General features: G+C 44.4%; 1 protein-coding gene across 5 annotated transcripts in view; it reads left to right on the forward strand.

Moving 5' to 3' along the window:
* Positions 1–16,289, forward strand: part of PBX1 (PBX homeobox 1) — a 220,271-nt gene that overhangs the window by 75,942 nt on the left and 128,040 nt on the right. The gene's annotated exons all lie outside the window — the stretch shown is intronic.

The following is a 16,289-nucleotide window of genomic DNA, read 5'->3' on the forward strand; positions in this document are numbered from 1 at the left end:
GCAGATTCCGCAAATCTCTCTTAATATGCAAATGCAGCCCATTCAAGGATATTTACATATCATTAATTAAAACGGCACATTCTTTCAGTCTAACAAGCTGAGGGCCTTGGCTGCTGCCATGCTGGCACACGGCAACTGGCCCTGGCAGTGCCAAGGCCAAACAGCAGAAAGATGTTCAGTGTCAGCCACTCCACAAGGGGTTACAGCACTGCCCGTTCACCTCTAGAACCCTGGTTGCATGCCCTGCCTTGGTTCAAGTGCGGTCTTCCCCCATCATGAGGCCAAGTGTGCCCTTCACAACATGCAGCAACTGCAGGGTGCCCAATTCATTATCTGTGGCAGCCTTCCTGTGACCTTGTACAAACAGCAGTTGCTATGTTTGTCCATGGTCTTTTTGGGGAGGAGATCTCCGCGAGCATAAATTATAGGCTGTTTTATGAAGTTACAGCTAACCCTGAACTGAGCACCCTAAAGTGACCCTCCACATTATAGAAGTGACCCAGATTAAGGAAGTGGCTGACTTGGATTTCAAAAGATTATCGTGCTTCACCTTTCCCTCGAGTAGTTTACCTGGGGCATTTTTTTCTTGAGCCAGAGACTCAGGAGGAACATCATTTCTGAGAGCTGTCCTACAGGTGGAAAGTTGTGGCTGGTGGTTTCATTTCCTAGTTTCACCCACCTGTTGCAGCTTGTCTCAGTGTGGTAATGTCCAAGCAGACTCCAGATAGATTGGGGAGCAGAAGAGCCTGAGGGAGAGAGACATGATGGGGATGGAGGGGCACAGCCTGATGTACATCATTAACTTTGGTGAAGCGGAAAATGAGTGGATTTCCTCCCGTCCCCAAGCACCATATCTGAAAGTGTACAGAGGGGAAGGGAAGAGGCACTTGGTGTCTTCTCAGAAGTGACAAAATATAATCTGCACTTCCGACTTTCATAGTTTTGGGCAGCATGAAAAATGTGAATTTGAAAAATTCCTTACTAGCTTTTCAGCGAGCAGGTTAATTTCAGAGAGCGTTTATTTGAAGTTGATGGAAATTTAAATCTGGATATTAATTCTTGACTCTCATTCTTGCCTTCGGTGATGTGGGTATGAAAAGAGTTGCTTTTTATATTTGCTTGCAGCTTACTATTATTCAGTTTTGCATTTTGTGAATTGCTCAAAAGTGTTGCTATGGAACAGTATAAAACCTAATAACAGAACTGATAAATAACAGCACTCCATAATGCATGACAAGCTGGATGAAGACTAGAGTGCAATAAGTGGCAGAAGCATTGCACCAAAACTGACCAAACGCTGGCCAGCGCTTATCATAGAGCCTTCTAGGTGGCAGTGTGGGCTGCAAAGAAAGCTCATTTTGCACTGCATCCTTGAGTAGCCGGTGGGCAGAACTATTTTGGATGGCCTGGAGGTTACGAACTGTCATTGTAAGGGAAGGATCTCTAGAACAAACTATATTGATTGTCCCATTGATTGGGCTAAGTGGAAACAGGACCCCCTTTTAATGAAAGAGAGAAAAAAATGCTGGCAACACACACACACACACACACACACACACACACACACAGCAGTCTTTGGGTGAGCATGGCAGAAATGCCGACCTTCTTAAAGGTAACTTAATGGGGGAAGTTTGCTCATGGAGAACCTCAGTCTTCTCAGTTTTTGTTCAGCATAGATGCACATACTTTGCTGGAACGGACTGAGAATATGTGTGTGTGTGTGTATGAGAGAAACAGAGAGAGGTTCAACCCCTTGCAATGCAGGAATCTCAACTAAAGCATTCAGCACAGATGGCTACCCAACCTCTGCTTAAAAACCTCAAGGAAGGAGAGTCCACCACCTTCCAAGGCAGTATGTTCCACTGTCAAACAGCTCCTATCATCAGAAAGCTATTCTTGATCTTTAATCAGAATCTCCTTTCTTGTACCTTGAAGCCATTAATTTGAGTCCTACCCTCCAGAGCAGGAGAAAACAATCTTGTTCTATCTTCCATGTGACAGCCCTTTAGCTATTTGAAGATGGCTATCATATCTCCCCTTGGTCTCCTCTTTTCCAGGGTAAACATCCCCAGCTCCCTCAACCATTCCTCATCAGGGTTGGTTTCCAGATCCTTGATCATCTTGGTTGCCCTCCTCTACATACATTCCGGTTTGTCAATATCCTTTTTAAATTGTGGTGCCCAGAACTGGCCACAGTACTCCAGGTGTGGTTATGACCAAGGCAGAATAGAGTGGTACTATTTGAATCAAACAAAATACAATTTATTGTGTACCAGCAGCTTTGCTCCTGGTGTTGCTTCAGAATTCTAGCAAACCAAAAAATCTGTGGTTAAAATGAGTGCAGTTCAGTCTGCCATCTTTATTCTCAGTGGCATCCAAAGATGAAAAACTGCTTCTCCATCTCAGGAACCATAATGCAAAATTTGGTTACGATATCTTAAGAGGTTTCCAAATGCAAAACAAACATACAAACAACTTTCCAAAATACATAGTAAGTTGAATGGATGCAGAGATACGTTCATATTAAACAGTGTCTTTGAGCCAAGGAGTCCCTGGTTGAAATGTTGCCTCAGCCATGAACTCATTTAGATAAGGTTCAAGGGTTTAGTGACATAAGCAAATTGCAAAGGGGAACCTTCGCTCATCACTGGAATGTTTCACTCGCCTGTCTCAGTTATACACTGCAGTTGCCAGACACTCCCACAACTCACATTGCCAGGCTTCCCTGGGCTCTCTCCCACCCCATCTGATCCCCTCCTGATCAATGAGGCACCACTCTTTAGCTCCCGGGCTCTGATGCTGTGCCTCAAGGTCTGAGCCTTAGGGGATCTAGCAAGCTTCCCTCCAGTTCCCCCCTAGAAGTAGGATGGAGAGAGAGAGAGAGGTTGAAGTAAGCAAGCCTACTGGTAAAATATGGCGATGGGACAGTATGAGAGAAGAGAGGATCATGCAAAAGTATGCAGGAAAGGATTTGAATTATTGCACAGGTATGAGGAACTCTATACATCTGATAAGCAAAGGATTCCCAGCTTGCATCTGCCAAAATTCATTTGCTTCTATTTAACATTTAATGTTAAATTGTACTATTCAATGGCCCCTTATCCTGGAAAGAAGTGAGGTGTCACAGGTTTCTGTCCTGGGCCCGTTGTTTGTCAACATGTTTATAATGACTTGAATGAAGGAATTGAGGGGATCCTCGTCAAATTTGCAGATGACACCAAACCAGGAGGTGTACCTAATGCCACAGAAGGCAGAATTGGGATTCAAGATGACCTTAGCAGATTAGAGAACTGGGTCCCAAATGAACAAAATGAATTTTAATAGTGACAAATGTAAGGCTCTACACTTGGGCAGGAAGAACCGGCTACATAAATGTAAGATGGGGGACACATGGCTTGGGTCACAGTAGACCACAAGCTTCAAACGAGTCAACAGTGTGACGCAGCAAAAATAAATAAATAAATAAATAAATAAATAAATAAATAAATAAATAGAAATAATAGAAATAATGCTATTCTAGGCTGCATCAACAGAAGTATAGTATCCAGGTCAAGGGAAATAATAGTGCTGTACTCTTCTGTCGTGGTCAGACCACACCTGGAATACTGTGTCCAGTTGTGGGCACCACATTTCTATTTTAAGAAACAATTCTATTTTATTTTTCATATTAATAAAGTTATAAAATGAAGAAAACACCCCTAGAGCAGTGTTGCACTTTAAGGAAGCATAACCAATCTCACTTTTGGTCTTGCCATCTTTCTTTTTAATGCCATGTCGGTGCTACGATTTAATCCTAGATCAGTGTGCTAATCTGGTTTGCATCCCTGAGATCTGGAAGGATAAAGGGCAGTGGGGAGTGGGTATCTGTTTTCTACAGAATGAAGTAGGTATGCACCTCTAGTGATGATGGAGGAAAACTTGTAATGGACGGGACAAACACAGCTAAGAGATGGTAGTTGTTCCTGGTCTGTGAAGGTGAGGGTGGCCACCATTGCCTCTTCCTGAGTGAAGTTGTTCTAGGTTATGAAGGACCTGTTTCAAGTGCAATGTCAGAAAGAAATGGAGGAATGCTCAGAAGCCCTCTGTGACCAATTTCCTCAGCATTTTTCATATAAAAGTCTCTGGAATCCCCATGGACTTTCTCAGCAGTGATTTTGGAGGACTCTGAGGCTTCCTGTTGCCACGTTTTATGGGATAACTTTCAACTTGTTTGCCCTGAGTTTGTGGGCAGAATCCTTGGAGATGTTCGGCCAACTGCTTGTGTTTTGGATCCTCTTGATAAAGGTATTTTTGGACCCCCTCAGTTTTGAACAATGAACTGACCAATGCCAGATGAGAGTGAAGAGAGTGTGGATCAGTGCAAAAGCTGAAAATAACTGGTGTTGCAAGTGTGGTTGGCTAGAGCCATCTTTTAAAAAATAAACAAATCTATATGTAATCCAGAATGGGATGTTAAAAAATCACAAGAACATAAACACAATGCTGATGGATCAGATCAGAGACCCATCTAGTATAGCATACACCTCTCACAGTGGCCTAACAGATGGCAATAATTCTGGTCATTTGGAAATTTTGGAAATTCTGGTTTTGTATTAGTGTGTTAAATGTTGGAAGTATGGTTGAGTGGATATGTGGAATGCAGAGTCTCCCAAGATGCCAAACTTGGCAGGAAGGGTCAGAGGAGCTACTGAATCAAAGGGTAATAGTGCCAAGGAAGGGTTTGTACGTATTGTGGGGGTGGCATTCAGGGCTGCAGTTATACGAGCCGGACAGAGCTGAATTGCTGGAGTATTTCTGCCATTATGGTTTCACTAGGGCTAAGCAGGCAAGCAGAATAGCTAATGCAAACAGCAAAAATGCTATTTCTGGATGAAGTATCCTCTAATAAATAACCTCAGAGTATTCTCCCCTATCAGTTGGTGACATCCTGCATTCTTCTTCCCCGCTGCACCAGCCCAAGACATTTAATGATGTGGTGCATCTTATGAGATGTGATGTTCATGCTAAGTATTTCCAGCTTCACAAAATAAGAGAGGGGGATGGAAAGGCCTGTTTCATCTGTCCCCCCTCCCCCCCGGTTCTTTTTTCCTCTTCCAAAAAAAGGTAGTGCACATAGCTATATTGCTAACATAATTATTGTCCACCACTGGTTTTCTTCACACCCTTACACAAATGCATCCACCACTAATTTTCTGCTGCCTTAACTGACAGAATAATCCTATTTTTACTCTATGCCAGGGATGCTGTTGTTGTGCCGAGGAAATGGCTGACACATGCAAGGCATGCTCAGCCTGGGGAAAACACACAGGTAGAAAATGCAAGAATGGCACAAAAGTCACAAATACACCCATGGTTTGGGGAAGCAAAGGAACAGATTTTTAAATCCCACCCAGGGGAAATAGGATACAAGCCTACAGTCAGAGACCTCATGGAGCATTTTGCTCCCCCCACTCATACACCCCATACTCCGACCCAGCCTTAAGTGACTCAGTCATGGACACCATGAGCACAGCGGCTGCAGAGGACCCCTATTGTATGTTTTCAGTGCTGGGGGCCCCCAGTTTCAATCCAGAGTACACCCCTAATCCGGGAAAGGGAAAAGGTCCTTCCATCCAAGGAAACCTGAGTCAATCAGGATAACTACTGCATGGATCAATGTTCTGTTTGTTCTGCTCCATAAACCTGGGATGTGATCCCGCAAGGCTAAGTTGCTTAGCGCTGGTTGGAATGAGGGCCCCACCTTTGCCAGCAGAGATCTTGCTTGCATGTGGGGCTAAGTGACTCCCCTTGCGTGTGGGGAAAGCACCACTGTTGTCAGGGCGGGTGGGGAGGGAAGAGTGTTAACACGATAGAGTTCAGACTCAGGCCGGTTGAGTATATTTCCCCTCCTCACTTTCGCGCAGGATCAGTCGTTCTTTACAAAAATGTGTGTGTGTGAATAAGTGAATATTAAGTGAATTTTAAGATGAGATCAGGGTTTCCTCCCCCTCTCCACCCCCTTTTATTTACCTCTTCACTCCCCAAAAGCCTTCCTGTCCCCATTCAAGTAATGGCCTGGCCTTATTATTATTATTATTATTATTATTATTATTATTATTATTATTATTCCTGGGGTCCCCTGGAAGCATGGCTATTGCGCCAGGAGTGTTCTGTCCCTGGAAAAGTGCCTGTGGCTGCTGAGAGCAGATCCAGCCCTTTTGCAGGTGGGCCAGCTCTGCTGGTGGCGTGTCTCACTGGTGCACCCGAGGCCTTCTGCCATGGGGATCTGTCATGGCAGCTGTGCGCCCGGCGATCCTACAGCATTTCAGGCCTTCTGCCAAATCCTATGTAGCCCCTCAGCCAGCAGCTCTTGCAATCTCGTAAGAAAAAGAACAATCAATTTCTGATATTCCCAGAGTTTGTGTTAATGGTCTCTCTAACCACTCTGATTAGCTGAGTGAGATTGAATTTTTCTTTTAAATTGCAGTGTGTGTTGACATTCAATATATGGGGAAACTTTGATGGAAGGGAGGTAGAGGGGGTGGGTGGGTGGGCCCAAGTCTCGCATTTATCCAAATGTCTTATTCATGTCCTCTTCATCATTTGCTTCATCTTTCCTGCCCTCCCTCTCCTGCCCCATCTCGGGGGGGGGGGGGCAGGCTGTATGTGTGCGTCCGTGTGACACTGGTTTCTGTGTTGGTACTGAGCAGTCTTTGCATTCCAAGCCTGCGTGTTTCTTCGTGGAGGACAGTTCTGTGAATTCACTAGGGAGAATCTGATCCTACCAATTGGCAAGTGGTGTGTGTGTATCTGTGTGTGTGCCTGCCTGTCTACATTGTGCTAAGGTTTGTGAGGTCTGAATTCACAGTCGTGTGGGCAATTCAGTCCGTTTGCTTTTTGTCCCATCCCCCCCCCATCCGCGAGTTCCCTTGCATTTCTAAAGGATGAATAAATTAGACTCAAAGGAGTACATGATGGATTTTCCATTATTAATTTCCTTTTTATTTATTTTTAGTCCCTTTCCCTCGCATTCCCTCTCTCTCTCTTTGTCTCTTTCCCACTCTGTGCGACTATATTTAGGTGTGAATTCAGCAATAGCTTTCTGTCCGTTTGTACTTTTCGTTTTGATAAACTGACATCTCCACCCCCCGCCCCCCCCACCCCAGAGCCCTGTGCGGGGATTTGATCTGAGCAATCCCTCGACCCTGTTGGAACACATTAAACACTCGCCCAGACCCCTTACTCTGTCTCCATCTCTGAACCTTTCACTCTCCTTTAATGAGAATTTCTCCTAATTATTTCAGTGGCTGCAGCACAGGGACCGCAGTGTACTTAGATCTCGATTCCGGGGACGTGACTGTTATGCTGATCAAGGCAAGGGATCAATAATTTAGGCTCCAGCTTTAATGGCAGAGCCGAGAGCTTAAGTGTCTGCAGTCAGGCTCGCTTCTGGAGATTCCTGGAGTATTAATGCTTTCCACCAGATTTTTGCTTGCCTGCTGCAACTGCACCCTATATATTTAAACATGTAAGCTCTATGTGTATCATACTTTTCAATTCCTCTTTCTGTTGCACTGGCTAATTTCAGTTTTTCCCGATTTACCCTTAAAACCTATATCTAGTTATTTTCAGGCACATCAAAAAGTGAGAAAAAAATCTCTCTCTCTTTCTCTCTCTTTTTCTGACACACACACACACACACACACACACACACACACACACAGAGGGAGGGAGGGAGGGAGGGAGGGAGGGAGGGAAGAAGGCAGAGTCTGCATATGCCTCAGCTGACCTGCTTTACTTGATAGGTACATATGAAAATGCATCTCTTCTTTACATTTATATGTCATGTAGAATGTGAAATATAAACAGGTGCTCTGCATTAAGGAAACCTGTCTTTGGCACTCAAGATAAATCATGCAGATATAAACCCACATCTATTTACTTTGCATAATTTCATCAGCTTTCAAGACTCCGGGTTTTTTTTTTAAAGAAAAGAAAAGAAACTGATTTATTAATTTATTTGCATTGTCTAGGGACTGAAGATGGGAATAAAAGGAAAGGAATTTGCGGGAGGGAACGCCAGATGGAACTTGGGGGCATAAAAATAATAATGGGCACACATGACCACATATGCTTTGAATGTAATCCAAAGTAATTAGATTATTTTCCTGGCAGGGCAGCTATATGTCCAGGTCCTAATCTGAAGGAGGTGGGGACTGTGCAGCAGCCTTCAGGGTGCAAATTAGGCTCCCCACTCCCCGACCTTGATGCTATTTCTGGAGGCAGTAGGGGCTGGTAGGTTCATTGGCTGAAGGGCATTACAGGTTTTCAGGCCCCAGTGGCTCTCTTATATTCATATGCCCAGTTGGGAAAATTGGAATTGTAGTTCCCATGGTTCACAACTACCCTGGATAGAGCATACTTGCATGCAGGGCAGGGGTCTATGGTCCTGGTAAAGCCTGCAATCTCTAAATCATGCCATAATTTGAAATGAAGGAGTTTTGCATATATATGCAAGCAGAGTTCATTTCTACCACCCCCCTTAATAGTCAGTTACTTTTTGTGATTGCCGGGACTCTACAACTCACGAGTCTTGTCCCTGACATCACCTTGGGCTTCTGAAGTACACTGTGAGAGCAAGGATGATCTTGAAGCTTGCCCATGTTGCATCATTCTTCCAAGGTGCTTGGAGCACTTTCAGAGCATAGTGTAACTGAGGCCATCTCTTTTCTCCAACTCCCAAGTTCAGGAGGTATGCTGGGGTTTGATCATTCTTCCCAAGGAGAAGATTGGTGCTCACTTTGACAAGTCTGGTGAGTGAATAATTTTTGGACCATCACCTAGGTAGTACTTGTGCACTTGAGACTCTGCCATTTAGCAGAGCATTTCTGAAGGCTGATAATTTTTGGGGGGGGGGATAGAAATGCATGTCTGCAGTGGTGGAAAAAGGGAATTGGGATATTGGAGCAATCTTTTATGATCTGGGCCTGAAGCTTGGTAGGATCTTGACACAATGCATAAAAAGGCCAGGGTAGTTCACTTCTAAGTGCATGGTTACAACCTCCTTCCAGTTCCAGAGTTCAGTGCTATCAATCCCCAAGGATTCTTCATTTTAAAATAAAATTGTGTGCTGGATAAAGGACTGCTTCTATTTCCTGTCATTCTTTTGTGGAAGCACTTGAACATGCTTTGGATGTTCTGTGAATACATAATTTGCACATTGTGATCCACTTCTAGATTCTCTTTGCCACTACTAAAACTTAGCTGGGGTATCATCACATCAAAATCTATGGATACCATTATGTCCCCAATCCCAGAGAGTCTATTAAATAGGGTGGTGGAGGTCTAGTTGTGATTCAAGAACAACCTCTCAAATAATTAGTGATGATCTTAATGTGGAATTTATTTTCCAGTGGGCTTTTTGTAGGTATACAGCAAGGCACTTTCAATATTTGCAGGCAAATCCTATTGATTACAGTGGGCCTTGGCTTGCCAGGCTTTCCTACCTACTTATTTGTCCTGGCCTTTGGCTTAGAATTACATATCCCCTCAGTATTTTTTAATATTCTGTTCATACTGTATTAGAATATGGAAAACAACTGGTTCTTTTTTGTCTTCTTCGACTCTTCTTTCTCTTTGACCTAGGGACGACTTATCTCTTGTCCTCTGCTCAGTCTGAATGGCAAAAGCCTTCCCAGGTTGGAATAATGTGACGCTGGCAGGGGGAGGGGGCAGCCCTGGAGTCTCCTGGGGGCTTTGGAGGCTAAGCCAAGAATGAGTGATTGGCCTCGCCAAAGTGTTTAAACACCAGAATTGAAATTAATGTCCCCTCATTGCTGGCTGGGCTGATGATATGTTATAGCAAAGCACCTCACTAAAGTGAAATGAATGTTTGTTTATCCTCATGAAATATATATCAAAACATGTTGGGGTGGAAGCCTTAATGAGAGGAAGCACTGGGTTGTGTTTGTTTCAGACCTGGGGGTGCTGTCCCACAACTTCATTTTGGAACTTTCCCGCACGCTAACCTGTCCGCAGCTGTGTTTCCTGCGCATTAATAGGACTTTAATGGAAATGCCGGCTCATCTGTCCAAAGAAATTGATGAGCATTTCACAATCATATTAATCATCTCATTGCAGAAAGAAATGAAGGGGAGGAGCCACTGGCTTAATGTCAGCTGCCACTCTTAAATGCAGCACTGCCAAGTGGAACTGGCTGGATTGTGTAAGGAAAAGGGTGAAACCTCCACTTCAGGATGACCCTATGGACTGACCGGATGAGGAAAATTCTGGGCTTCTATTTAACATGAAAATCATTAAGATCCTGCCAATAAATCCATTACTGTTAATTATATTGAGAGGGCTAACGATTTGTCAACAATATTCTCCCATTGATTTTCATTCATGCCAGATCAGGTCCTTGGCTTTAATCTCTGCTGGGTGTTTTTAGCTCTTTTCAGTGATGCGATTCTCCCTTTTCTGGTGATACAGTTTCCCCCTTAGTGCTGAATGTTTCTTGATAGGGAACAAGCTACATTTCTTTATGGCTTATGGCAAACTGCCTTGATTACTTCTACTGTTGTACCCATTATGTGAATTAAATATGTATTCAGTTGCACACTGCTTGCGATGTTATTGCAGGGTGACATATGGTACCAACTCAATTAGAATGAAGCTAGCATTAGATAACCCTTCTGACTGCTTGCCTCCCGACCCATTCTTTGGGCTGGCTGCTATGGTGTCGGCTGATTTCGCATTAATGGCAGGTCACAGTTCTTCTTTGATGCTAGCATCTTGGCTGTGTTTGCAAGGGGCTGTGAGTGAGTGTGACAAGGGATCACCCCCCTGCTTGTGCAGCCTTCTTGTTCCATCACTTGCTCCCTATTTTACACATGACATAACTATGACTCCAAGCGTTGCTATTTCCCTGCAAGATGCTCTTTACTAGGAGCAGGGGTGGCAGCACGCGAGGGCAATTTGGGGGCCAATGTTGTGGTGTCACGAGGAGCCGGGGGTGGAGCCAAATGTGGCGGCCGTGCAGCTTCAATGGCCAGCAGCTCCTTCTCTGCCTCCTGGCACTGCCACCAGCAGGAAGCTGCTTTGACCATCCTTCCCCTCTGCGGCTGGAGGAAGAGGAGAAGGAGCTGGCCACTGGAGCCGTGTTGTGCTTGGCTCTGCGCTTCACGGACATAGGAGAGGCCTGGCCCTGACCCCCAAAGTATTGAAGGGGCCCAAAAGGGCCCTGACTGGGAGTAGCATTTCCAGAGGAGAATAGCGGCTGAGATATTTTGGGTGGGAATATGGCATGGGACTGAAAGAGTTAAACCAAATATGCCATGTTCCCAATCTGGTTTGGTACCAGATTGGGAGATGGTATTCATGATACCGAAAGGAAATATTTGGTATCATGAATATCAACCCATGGCAAGACGAGCTTTTATTTCCCAGCACACACACACACACACATACACACACACTCCCCCCCCCACTTTGTGTGTGTGTCAACTATAGAACAAGAGAATGAATGTGTATTTTTACAATTTTTTGCACTGCATCTCCTCTTCCAAACATGAATTATGAAATGAATTACTTGGGGTGCAAATGTTTGAAAATGCACATTAATTCATACTGTGCGCACACACAAATACTCATAGCCATGGAAAATGAAAGCTGATTTTGTTAAATATTCATAATTCTTTTTCATCCTACTTCATCCTTTGAACATGTTGAAAATCAGAGGTTGAGGTGAGTTTAGAAGTTGTTTCTTTCAGATAGCAGACCCTGCAGGACGACTTGCTGCTGCTGCTGCTTCTGAATTAATATTGCCACCTATTGGCGTGTGCTCTTCTGGTGGTTCACAGAAGGAAAAATTAAAATATAATATTTAAAAAGATACAGTTATTAAAATGCAAAAGAGGCAATAACCATACCAATGCATGGCGTTTAAAAAACACCTTTGTGCTAAACCTTGTCTTTGGGCCTATGCAAAGCAGGCACTACACAGGGCAGTATGTAAGGAAGGAAGTCCTGCCTTCCACTGCCTGGGGCCAACTATGGAGCAGAAAGATGCCTCCTTGACAACTCAGTGTCCTCTCACAATCATTTCAACCCTTGGCAGATGGATGATTTAATGGTAGTACTGGTGATGGTCATGATGATGACGATACACTATTAGAATCCACACAACCCAAAAAACAACCACCCTAAGTGCTTTATTAAAAGTGTATCTGAAGGAAGTGTGCATGCACACGAAAGCTCATACCAATAACAAACTTAGTTGGTCTCTAAGGTGCTACTGGAAGGATTTTTTTTTATTTTGATTTATTAAAAGTAAAATGAAGCCCAGGCCCTGCCAGTAGGCACACCTTCTTCCAAAAGATACACGGTACTTAAGGGAGTGTGACCAGTGGCGTAGCGTGGGTTGTCAGCACCCGGGGCAAGGCAAGTAATTTGCGCCCCCTAACCCGTGGATTTGTCCTAACCCCCAGATGTTGCGCCTGGTGCGGCCGGCCCCCCCTGCACCCCCCACGCTACGCCACTGAGTGTGACACATCAAAGGGTAAGGAAATGAACCCAGAATTGCAGAAGCTGCCATTGTTGTTTGACTTGGTTCCTAGGAGGAAACGGGGCACCCTGAGTTGCCTGCGAGTCCACCATACTGGCTGCAAAAGCAAAGAGAGCACAGCAGAGTGGGAAAGGGAGTATGTTGTGCAGGGAAAATGCTCTTCTTTTATCTCCCCTTGAAGTGCTTTCCAAATTCCTTTGCGTCTGTCAGGTGGTTAGGATCCTGCTCCTCCCATGCATGTAGCTTTTCCCCTTTCCTCCTTTGTGAAAAAATAAAATAAAAATATATTGAAAGCCCCAGCAGAAAGCAGGCTGTGGTGCTGTCCTCCACAGCGTTGATGTTATTTATTTTCCTCAGTTGCTGCTCTGGAAGCCCGGAGTTGACAGAGCGGTTTTGTAGAATAGAAACATTATAGACTGTTACTGTCAGAGTGTTAAATGTGATGGATAGAGAAATAGAGAAGAGGGAGGGGACTTTATACTAGCCATGTCTGAGCGCCAGGGTGCTCATGGGAAAATAAACCATCCGCATATAAGAAATGAATGAGGTAATGTGGCGGGAGCTAATGGGCTCTTGCAACGCGCCAGAACAGAAATGCTTATTACAGGATGGGCTTAACCCTTGCCGTGCTCCTCGTTCCCTCGACACATTTTTATATTGCCACTAGCAAAATGCCCGTCGTTGTCATGGGCAGTCCGTGTGTGCGTGTGTTCCTGGATATTTAAGGCAGTGGGGTGGGGACAGGGACAGTGTGCATTTCTCACCCCTTGAATGTATGTTGTCAGCCACCTAATGTGCAACACACAGTTGTCCCAAAGTGCGGCGTTGCATCTCAAGGGAGCAAATGGCAGCTGTCCACTTATAAGGAAGAAAATGAAGGAGAAGCAGTCAGGATTGCCAGTGGGTTCTAAGCATTCCCTTTGCTCCTGGTGACACGTCTTTGGAGCAAGTAATAAATTGATCCTCCTCCCAGTTATGGCCTGGTCAAATCCAGGTCAGCCACCAGGGGGTGCCCTCCATATATTTTGACCTGCAGTTTCCATAACCCCTGACCATGCACCATGTTGGCTGGGTCTGATAGGAGTTGTAGCCCATAGCATCTGGACAACATTGGCTATCCCGGTGTGACTTATGCCTGTGATCACATGAGTGTGATGAAAGATGTGTGCTCCCTCCCAATGGCATGGTTCCAGTCTAGATTCCCGCAAGGCTTCTATTCACACGTGTACTTGTTTACATTATTTGAACAAGTTCACATCTGTCTTGGCCCTCAGATGGATTTTTCTGAGTTTCTTAATAATTGATCCAAAGTTTGAAGATGCTTCCAGGTGTCAATGTGTCTGGAGGTTTTTAATGTTTGATGTTTTATTATGTTGTTGTATGTGTTGGAAGCCACCCAAAGTGGCTGGGGCAACCCAGCCAGATGGGTGGGGTATAAATAAGAAAAATATTCTTATTCTTATTAAGGTGCACATTCCAAAGCTGTGCGTATTTTAAAGCATCTTCCTCTACCTGGTGCCATCTCAATGATTTGGAGCGTGACTCCCTTCTGCTCTAACCAGTAAGATCATAGGACTGTAGAGTTGGAAGAGACCCAAAAAGTAATCAGTCCAACTCACGTCAATGCAGGAATCTCAGCTAAAGCATCCATGACACATGACCATCTCAAAGAAGGTGAGTCCACTGTTGAACAGCTCTTACTGCCAGAAAGTTCTTCCAGATGTTTAGCTGGAATTTATTTCTTCTTCTTTTTTTGTTACTTGAAGCCATTGGCTTGAGTCCTAGCCTCCAGAGCAGGAGAAAACAATCTTGCTCCATCTTCCATGTGAAAGCTGAGAAGCATTGAACTCTCAAATCAGCTATGATCTTACTAGGTAGACTTAGACAAGTGGCCGTATCTTGGATTTTTGTGTTCTCTGCATGATTTACTTGATTCTGAACTATATGCATGGCCTAATGTCCTTGAGTGATCTACTTAAGCATTTTGAATCCTCTCCATGGCTTTACTGATCATCCTGCAAGTGTGTTCACTCATCTTTATTTTAGTTATGGACTTTTAATTCTTGCTTTCTATGCTTCTGTCACAATTGTGTTTGTCGATTTGTATTGTCCTGTTGCTGGAATGGATGTAAAGCTTTTTGACAGGAGATGGGCATTTTTTAAAATAATATCTTATTCAATAATATATATATTTAAAAAAAACAAAAACCCAAACACGCAACAATGTGCAATGGTGTGTTTTGGTTTGGGGTAGATAGGAAGGAGAGCTGGACAGTGATGCGAACCTTGGTTTTGGAACTGGGGAGTTATATACATGTCTCTAAGCATGTCTCTAGGGACGCGGGTGGCGCTGTGGGTAAAAGCCTCAGCGCCTAGGGCTTGCCGATCGAAAGGTCGGCGGTTCGAATCCCTGCGGCGGGGTGCGCTCCCGTTGTTCGGTCCCAGCGCCTGCCAACCTAGCAGTTCGAAAGCACCCTCAGGTGCAAGTAGATAAATAGGGACCGCTTACTAGCGGGAAGGTAAACGGCGTTCCGTGTGCTGCGCTGGCTCGCCAGATGCAGCTTGTCACACTGGCCACGTGACCTGGAAGTGTCTGCGGACAGCGCTGGCCCCCGGCCTCTTGAGTGAGATGGGCGCACAACCCTAGAGTCTGTCAAGACTGGCCCGTATGGGCAGGGGTACCTTTACCTTTACCTTTAAGCATGTCTCTGTGAAATGTTAGGAGAATACAGTTTAGTAATCCGGACAAGCTCAGTAACAATGCTTACTTATTTATTGCATTTCTATCCCACTTCCCCCCCCCCCAAGGAACTCAATGTGCCATATATGGTTCTCCCCCTCCTCATTTCATCCCCCCAACAATCCTGTGATGTAGGTTAGGCTGAGAGGCAGTGACTGGCCCAAGGTCACCCAGTGAGTTTCATGGCTGAGTGGGGATTCGAACCCTTGTCTCCCAGGTCCTAGGCCAACACTCTACTCACTAAACCACACTCATTCAATGTTATCATCACTATCATTTTTCAACACTATTATTATTGCCTTTGAAGTTTTTTGGAGTTTTAACAGCATTACAATCCGCTGTAACAATGTTACATTAACACACTACAGTCAAATTATTTTATTTATCATTCTGAAAAAGGGAAAAGAAAAGTGTGGCTTTTTTTAGTCTCACCTGCAAATTTGTATTTACTTTTCAGTCCCCCTGGTCTCTGCCCTTTTCCTGCAGGGCTCAACTCTGGAACCAGATTTTATTTTTATTTTTTAAAAAATTGTCTTGAAAGGCAAGTTGGTAACCATGTGGCACTGCCAGGCCCCACCAAATTTGGGGTGCTGCTGACATTGCAAATTTGCCAGCATACCAGTGTCAGTTCTCTGGGCAAATTTAAAAGTGTACATATAATCTGAAATCTTTCATAGGCCCAGTGATTAGATGTTCTGAACTCCAGATCAACATTCTCCTGTGCAAACATTTTGTGCCTTTTCTCTATAGTCATAATGGCTAAATGAAAGCTAAGAATTTCAGGCCAACAATAGGTACTTTGGATAGCACACAAGAAGCCCAACTTTATGAGCTACAGCCATGCTGTAAAGGAATGTGTCCAATATAACAAGGTATCCTTGCGTAATCCAGACTGGGACTTGCATTAAGAAGACTTGGGTTCAAGTGCCAGCCCAATCAAGAATTTAATAAGTGGGCCTGTCCTTGTCGCCGCCAATTATCCTCAGTTGCTGTCTGAAAAACGAG

Source organism: Podarcis raffonei, chromosome 6, assembly GCF_027172205.1.
Source record: "Podarcis raffonei isolate rPodRaf1 chromosome 6, rPodRaf1.pri, whole genome shotgun sequence".
Lineage (NCBI taxonomy): Eukaryota > Metazoa > Chordata > Lepidosauria > Squamata > Lacertidae > Podarcis > Podarcis raffonei.